This window comes from Schistocerca serialis, chromosome 6 (genome assembly GCF_023864345.2).
Source record: "Schistocerca serialis cubense isolate TAMUIC-IGC-003099 chromosome 6, iqSchSeri2.2, whole genome shotgun sequence".
NCBI lineage: Eukaryota > Metazoa > Arthropoda > Insecta > Orthoptera > Acrididae > Schistocerca > Schistocerca serialis.
Genome location: NC_064643.1, coordinates 759,545,045 through 759,554,070, shown reverse-complemented (window position 1 = coordinate 759,554,070; position 9,026 = coordinate 759,545,045).

Sequence of the window (9,026 nt, the reverse complement as noted above, 5' to 3'; positions counted from 1 at the left end):
GTTTTAGTTGCTGTCGCGGCTAATCCGCACATCAGTAGCAGACAAATTGCGCGAGAATCGGGAATCAAAAAAAGGTCGGTGTTGAGAATGCTACATCAAAATCGATTGCACCCGTACCATATTTCTATGCACCAGGAATTGCATGGCGACGACTTTGAACGTCGTGTACAGTTCTGCTACTCGGCACAAGAGAAATTATGGGACGATGACAGATTTTTTGCACTCGTTCTATTTAGCGAAGAAGCGTCATTCACCAACAGCGGTAACGTAAACCGGCATAATATGCACTATTGGGCAACGGAAAGTCCACGATGGCTGCGACAAGTGGAACATCAGCGACCTTGGCGGGTTAATGTATAGTGCGGCATTATGGGAGGAAGGATAATTGGTCCCCATTGACAATCTAAATAGTGCAATGTATGCTGATTTCCTACGTAATGTTCTACCGATGTTACTACAAGATGTTTCACTGCATGACAGAATGGCGATGTGCTTCCAACATGATGGATGTCCGGCACATAGCTCGCGTGCGGTTGAAGCGGTATTGAATAGCATATTTCATGACAGGTGGACTGGTCGTCGAAGCACCATACCATGGCCCGCACGTTCACCGGATCTGGCGTCCCCGGATTTCTTTCTGTGGGGAAAGTTGAAGGATATTTGCTATCGTGATCCAGTCACAACGCTTGACAACATGCGTCAGCGCATTGTCAATGCATGTGCGAACGTTACGGAAGGCGAACTACGCGCTGTTGAGAGGAATGTCGTTCCACGTATTGCCAAATGCATTGAGGTTGACGGACATCATTTTGAGCATTTATTGCATTAATGTGGTATTTTCAGGTAATCACGCTGTAACAGCATGCGTCCCCAGAAATGATAAGTTTACAAAGGTACATGTATCACATTGGAACCACCGAAATAAAATGTTCAAACTTAGCTAGGTTCTCTATTTTAATTTAAGGAACCTACCTGTTACCAACTGTTCGTCTAAAACTGTGAGCCATATGTTTGTGACTATCACAAAGCGAAAAAAAGTAGTACAACGAAAACAATCATATTTCTTTACTTACTACACGAATATGTAATAAAAAATGGGGGTTCCTATTTAGAAAAAAAAACGCAGTTGATATCCGTTTGACCTATGGCAGTGCCATCTATCGGGCCAATCATAGCGCCATCTGGTTTTCCCCTTCAAGCTAGACAAGTTTCGTTCTTTGTAGTTTTTTTCTTTTGACGCTTATTTCGTGAGATATTTGGCCCGGTCACGATCAATGGACCACCCTGTATAACAGTGGACGATAAATGGGTGTTATTACGATTATTTTTATGATTATTATTACAAATTAAGACAAAAGAAAAGACTCACCACGCAGGAATGGAGGAATGTCCCCAATGGAACAGAAATCGGAAGATGTGACGTACAGAAACAAACAAATGGCAACAATTTCGCAAAAACTGTTTAGTTTCTTTAAGAGAAACAGCTCCACAAACTTAACAAGTATGCAACATTTTGGTCCGCCTGTGGCCATTATGCAGGCAATTTTTCGGTTTGGTATTGATTAAGTGTTGTTGGATGTACTCCTGAGGGATATCGTGGCAAATGTTGTCCAGTTGTGGCGTTAGATGGTCAAAATCCCGAGCTGATTGGAGGACCATGTCCAGAATTCGCCAAACGTTCTCAACTGGTGAGAGGTGAGTCGACCTTCGGGCCGATGTGGGCTTTAGCAAGCACGAAGACACGCAGTAGAAACTCTCGCGGGCTTTGTCTTACTGAAATGTGAGCCCGGGATGGCTTGCCATGTGCGTAGAATATCGCCGACGTATCGTTGTGCTGTAAGGGTGCGGCGGTGCAAGCGGATGACAGCCAAAGAGGTCCTACTATGAAAAGAAATGGCACCGTAGACCATCACTCCTGGTTGCCGGGCCTTACGGCAAAAGACAGTCTGGTTGGTATCCTACCGCTGTTCGGAACGTCTGCAGACAAGTCTTGGCTGGTCAAAAGGCTTAAAATCTCGTTGTTTGGAATAGAAATGTCTTCAGTGATGAATCCCGCTTCGAACCGAGTCCCTACGACCAGCGAGGACCTGTCTGTAGATGCCCCGGTCATTTGTGGGATGCCAACCTGATTGTCGCCCGCCGTACGACCTGGCAGCCAGCAGTTACTGTCTGGCGTGCCGTTTCTTTTCATACCAAGAACCCTCTGGTTGTCATCTACGGCATCCTTACGACACTGCGGTACGTCGACAATATCCAACGCCCCGTTCTATTCTCCTTCGTGGCAAGACAGCCTCGGCTTACATTTCAGCAAGATAATACCCGCCTGCACACGGCCAGAGTTTCTATTGCTTGTCTTAGTGTTTTACAAACCCTACATTGGCCAGAAAGGTCGCCGGATCTCTCGCCAATTGAAAACGTTTAGAGCATTTTGGACAGAACCCTCCAACCCTCTCGACTTAGACGATCTAAGGCGGCTATTGGACGGAATTTGGCACCATATCCCTCAGGACATCAATCAATGCGAAGCAAATTGACGCTTGTAAAAGCGCCAGACGTGGAACAACGCGTTATTGAATTGCTCAATTTGTGAAGCTCTTTATCTTGAATAAATCATCTAATTTCTCTAAAATTGTAATCATTTTTTGAGTGTGCTATTTCTTTTATTGTGACGATAACGATGACTTTATCTATCGTTAATTTTGTATGTTTTTCCTAGTTGCCTGAGGAGGCAGAATGACAGTAAGCATATAATGGACTAAGTTTGCCGTAAATACCTTTGGCCGAGTATCGCATCATACGGACATGCTTAGGCGCTCGAGTTTGGCAGAGGAGGACAGCGGACACTCCATCTGGCTCGCGACATTAATTCCGCCCAGGAACAGGTGCAGCACGTGTAGCGCAGTGTTTCCTAGCGACACTTGCTGGGGTAAACAACAACGGAAAAGCGAGTACGCTGTAATTTGTGGTGGGCACGCGACAGATGCAACAACTGTGCAAAAGCGTTTCCCTAGTGAGGACGTATAATGCTATTATTTTCATATTACCTTAGTGGTCAATTACACGTCTTACTTTAAAATTAATGACGTGATGATGATGGGTTTTTTGGGAGTCCGATATCTTAGTAAAAACGTATTTTTACGCTTAATTAAAGAGTACGGATCCAGACTATGGTGTAGAAGTTCTTTTGTATATTATTTGGTGAATATGCAGCGTATCACGAAGCGATATTGAAGAAGAACCTAGCTTGTCCTCAGAACATCGGGGGGCGTCAGAGTTGGACAAGATTTGGGAGGGCAATCCCCATCTTTCTTTAGGAAAGGCACCGAACACGAATCGATTACAGCCACAAAGTAATTACTGTTTTACGATATTAGACTGAAGATGACCTACCGGGAGGGACACAGACAGTTTGTAATTAGTACTTCACTCTGACTCGTGCTGTACTATTCTTTGCATATTCCATTCTTTCGCGAAACTGTGTCTAACAGGCGGAAAGGACCGGAAAAAAATCTGTAACTCTATCCAGTGGAGATGTCCTTTGCGGATGAATTACGTTCCATCTACATCTGCAATACACATTCATGTACCTGGCAGAGGGTTCATGCCATAACCTTCAGATTATTTCTCTATCGTTCCTTTCTCAAACAGCACTTGAGGAATACGAATACTTAAATCCTTCCATGCGAGCTCTGATATGTTTTATTTCGTTATGATGACCATCTCTTCCTCTGCAAGTTTTCTTTTTTGCCTTACATGTCATGAAAGAATACAAACTGTTTTTTCTGTGTTATTTATGTTACAGTAATTTCTATGTGTTGAATTCAGTATTAGATGTAAAAATGTAATGTAAACCATACAAGACGCCTGATTATCTGTAAGTGAGCTCCTGACTGACCATACCTTCTCAAAGTAAATCAATAAATTTGGTTGTTGTGGTCGTCAGTTTCAAGAGTGTTGTAATGCAACTCTCCGCGCTACTGTATTCTGTGCAAGCCTCTTCATATCCGAGCAATTATTGCACTCTACCTTCATTTCCGAATAACTACTGCACTCTACTACATCCATTTGAGCATGCTTACTGTATCCATCCCCTAGTACCTCTCTACAGTTGTTACCCCATACACTTACTTCCGTTACGAAAATGACGAATCATTGATACATTACGATATGTCCTCTCAACCGATCTCTTCTTTTAGTCAGGTTCCACCCAAAATTTCGTTTCTCCCTGGGCTATTCATTACTTCCTGATTTTTTACTCGATCTACTTATCTGATACTCAGCATTCTTCTCTATATCCACATTTCAAACGCTTCTATTCTCCTCTTGTCTAAACACCTTGTCGTCCACGTTTCAATTCCTTACAATGCTATAATCCAGACAAATAACTTCAAAAAAGGATTTACTAACACATTTACATTGTGTCAACGAATTCCCCTTTATCAACAATAAATTTCGTACTGTAGGCAATCTGTGTGTTATAACGTCTCTACATCGGACATCATCACTCACCTGTATTTTGCAGCCCAAATAGCAAAATTCATCTACTTTTTGTAGCGTCTCAGCTGCTAACCTAATTCAACACAACCTGATTTAATTCGATTACATTCCATTATTCTCGATTTACTTTTGTTGATGTGTAGTTTGTAACTACTTTTGAAGACGGTATCCATTCTATTCAACTGCTCTTCAGAGTGCGAGCTGGGTTTGACGCGACCGGTGCTGAGTATTGAAATGCGGAGGGTAAACTTATGTGTACATAGGAGTCGTAGGTGTACAGGGCTAGCTGGTTGAGACTGTACGTAAAGGTAGTGTACAAAAATTTGCAAACACACAACACATTATTATGCCTAATACGGTGTGGGAAACACGTTGACATTCAACACTGGCTCGAGTCGTCTCGTAATGGATAAATGCAGGAACTGTATGATTTTCAAGGGAACCTTATACCATACTTCCTTCAAAACAGTGGCAGGCTCAGATAACGATTACGAAAGTGAATGGCGATGAAACAGCCTTCTGTCCAAAGTACACCACGGAGGCTCAATCATATAGAGATGTGGAGACTGCGGTGGCCAGGAGAGACGTAGCAATTCATCCTCGTAGTTACAAACCAGTCCTGTGTGATCAGCGGCCACGTCTTCTGGGAACAGAGCATCACTGTCGGGGAACAAACGTTGTACCACGGGTTGGTCCTCATATAATTCTTGGCAGAGATGTGATCCCGCATAGTAACTATGGGACCCATGTAATATCACCACGTGGCTGCCCTTTTCATCTCCGCCATGTTTCACTATTGTCACCTCAACTTGGGGAAAAATTGGAAAGAGCGTGAAATAGGCCTGATCGATCAAATGACTCTTTTGCATTGCTCCTCAGTCCGTATGCTACGGCACCACGTTTTCCTTTTACGGACATTTTCATCACATGCGTGGTTCTAGAATGTCAGCTCGCCCTGCAGTTCCTTCCCCATGGAGCTCCGTTCGTGTTGTTTTGGTGGTGACGCGACTCGCGAGTACAACGCTCGGTTCATCAGTGACTTCTGCACTTGCCGTCTTCTTATTTTTCGCCCTAATCTACTTCAGCGACAGTATGTCACCATCATTCTACACAAACTTTCGTCTGCGCTGTCACTTAGCGGGTGATGTGTTCCTCGATTCTCTGTATGAGATATAAATTTCGAAACATTGCCTCTTGAAACACCAAACACTTAGGATACCTCGGTTACGAAAGCACCAAACGTACGAGCACCATCAATTTGCTCACGTTCGATTTCACTTAGCTCCGACATGATGTACTCTCAAATACACTGAACAATGTCCTTGGCATCATTGACACTTGGAAATCATTGAGGATATTCCACATTACTTTCAGTACTTTATAATCTGCATTTGTGAAACAGGGAATTTACGAAGTATGTCCACAAAGTAAGTTCCGTTAGGTTATATAAAACAAACGTGTACAGATACAGAACAAATATTTATTGTACAAAAATCTACAACTGTTAAACTACTTTTCTACATAAATTCCGAAATTTTGTAGGCTCTTGTCATAGCATGGCACAAGTTTTTGTATGCCTTCTTAAGAGAAGGTTACCGCCTGTGTATTCAACGATGTGGTAACATGTTCTTTCAGTTCGTCATTATCGTTGAAGTGTTGACCACCAAAGACAGATTTTAGGCCTAAGAAGAGACGAAAGTCGCTAGGAGCGAGGTCCGGGCTGTACGGAGGATGATCAAACGCGTCCCAGTGAAATTTCCGTAAGAGTTGTTTGGTCACATTCGCCGTGTGAGGTCGGGCATTATCATGGAAAACAGCACCTTTTGACAGCAGTCCTCGGCGCTTGTTCTGTATTGCGCGGCGCAATTTCTTAATAGTCTCGCAGTAACCATGTGCACTGATTGTTTGGCCTCGTGGTAAGAAATCAATCAGCAAAATGCATTTTCTGTCCCAAAAAATGGCGCACATGACTTTCCGAGGTGTCAAGATTTGCTTAGGCTTAACCTTCGTCGGGGATGAAGTGTGCCTCCGTCCCATTCATTGCCGTTTTGTTTCAGGGGTTTCATACGATACCCAAGTTTCATCCCCCGTGACTATCCGAGAAAGAAAACCGTAGCCTTCTTCATTGTAGCGTGTCAAAAACTAAAGCGCACTGCCCATCCGTTGTTTTTTGTGTTGTTCAGTAAGAATTTTTGGTACCCAACGTGAGCAAAGTTTTCGAAATTTCAGTTTTCCAGTAACAATTTCAAGAATTAGCGATCGTGAGATCTGCGGAACTTCCTTACCAAGGGCACTAAGCGTAAACTTAACGGTTGTGCTTAATCTTCTGTTTAATGGTGTGAACCAGTTCATCAGTAACCACAGACGGGCGTCCACTTCGTTCTTCATCGTGCACTTGATCACGTCCTTCATTGAACAGTCTGCCCCATCTTCTAAATCTTCTAAGCATTGAATCACTCATAGCATTCTATCCGAAAACCTCGCAGATTTGCCGATGAATTTCCTATGGTTTAACTTTCTTTGGGTGTAGAAGACGAATCACAGATCTGATTTCACACGCGGCGGCATTTTCAATTACAGCTGACATGATAAAGAAGCACTACGAAGCACACGTCGGCAGCAGCGATCTGAAAATGGGATACACGTCTTCTTGAGTCAGAGTAACAGCTGCGCATACTCGGACCTGCGATCATAGCGCTGCCGCTGATAGAAATAGAAACGGAACTTACTTTGCGAACGACCCTCGTATATTATCACTGAGGTTTTATTAATAGGTTGCATTTTAAATGCCCACTTCCAGTATTTTTTTATAAATGGGAAGCAGTCTGTCGCATCGCCCCCCCCCCCCCCCTCCCTCTTCCCCTTTATTACATTTTGAGCTGTGCTCTTGCTGCCGTCAGTGGAATGTGAAATATTAGATAGTTGAAGGACAACAGAAGAACCAGTCTCCGAGCGGAGAAAACTTACGACCGGGCCGGGAATCGAACCCTGACCCCTTCGTTTAGCAAACCGTTGCGTTGAACGCGCAGCTACCGAGGCTGACGCGCCACATCCTTCACGCCTTCTGTAGCCACGGTTTTGTTCCGCCCCCTCTGACGCCTCCTGTAACCACCTTTCCCATCGCTCCCATCGCAGAGCGGACAGCTCTGCCTTGTCCACTTCCGCTCACCCAGCTTCCTGCTCGTGGCACGATAAGGCTCTTGTCGTTTACTGTCTACGTACCTTACTAGTCTACAGCTTTGTTTGGCTGAGTTAGTTTTTATCCGGTTTTCATTTTTATAGATTCTCCTATCCCCTTCATTTTAGCGCACTATTTCTTTACAACTTGACGTGAATGGTTGAGAATAGCTCTAAAGCACTATGGGACTTAACATGTGAGGTCATCAGTGCCCTAGAACTAGTTAAAGCTAACTAACCTAAGGACATCACACACATCCATCCCCGAGGCAGGATGGGAACCTGCGACCGTAGCGGTCATGCGGTTCCAGACTAAAGCACCTAGAACCGCTCGGCCACACCGACCGGCGAGGATGATTTCACTCAGAAAATTCCACATGTACCGTTCGTGTCCAAATACAACAGCGCCGCCTGCAGTCTTGGCCAGCATCTGAATTAACGTTCGAGCACACTCTTCTCGCGGTGTTTTCGTATGTTTCTAGAAAGCCCGCATTCAGGAAGGCAGCGGGCCTCCAGTGGCTGCCGTTCCCGCAGTGACGGCGCGGCCGTCTCTCCGGGTCGGGGGATGGACGGCCGGCGCGCCGTGAGGAGGTGAGAGCGGCGGAAAGTGCCGGCGCCGAGAGGAAGTAAAAATAACCAACCCTGTGGTCGAGCGGCTGCGCGCAGGCCGGCCCGCACGGCAATCAATACAATGGCAGCGGCGCGCCGCCTGTCCAATCACCGGCCGACGCCGACGCCGCCGACGGACGAGAAAACCGAACCGAGCCTGGCCGCGGCGTGGCACGCTCTGCGACCGCCAGGGGCTGCCCGCTGCTGTCGTGAACCCACCTGTGTAGCCCTGCCACAGCAGGAATACCGTGGGGAACGTCATTCGTAAACTGTACGGACACCACACTGCAGCTATGAGAGTTGGAAGACACGAAAGGGTACCAGTAACCGAGGAGGGTAGGAGACATGGCAGTAGCTCATCCCCACATTTGAATCTGTGCAGTGAACGAGCCTGAAGGAATCTTCTCCCCCAAGCGCACACCTCTCCCCCTATCCGTCTTCCCCCCCCCCTCCTCCTTTGTCCACCACCCCTCCACCGCCCAATAGGGCATTTCTAGCAACAACAACAAAAAGTAATTGACAACTACACCCATGCATATTTTAGAGTTACATGGTAACCATCTGGTGAGCAAGATGTATGAGACAGGCGAAATACCCTCAGACTTCAAGAAGAATATAATAATTCCAATCCCAAAGAAAGCAGGTGCTGACAGATGTGAAAGTTACCGAACTATCAGTTTAATAAGTCACGGTTGCAAAATACTAACGCGAATTCTTTACAGACGAATGGAAAAACTAGTAGA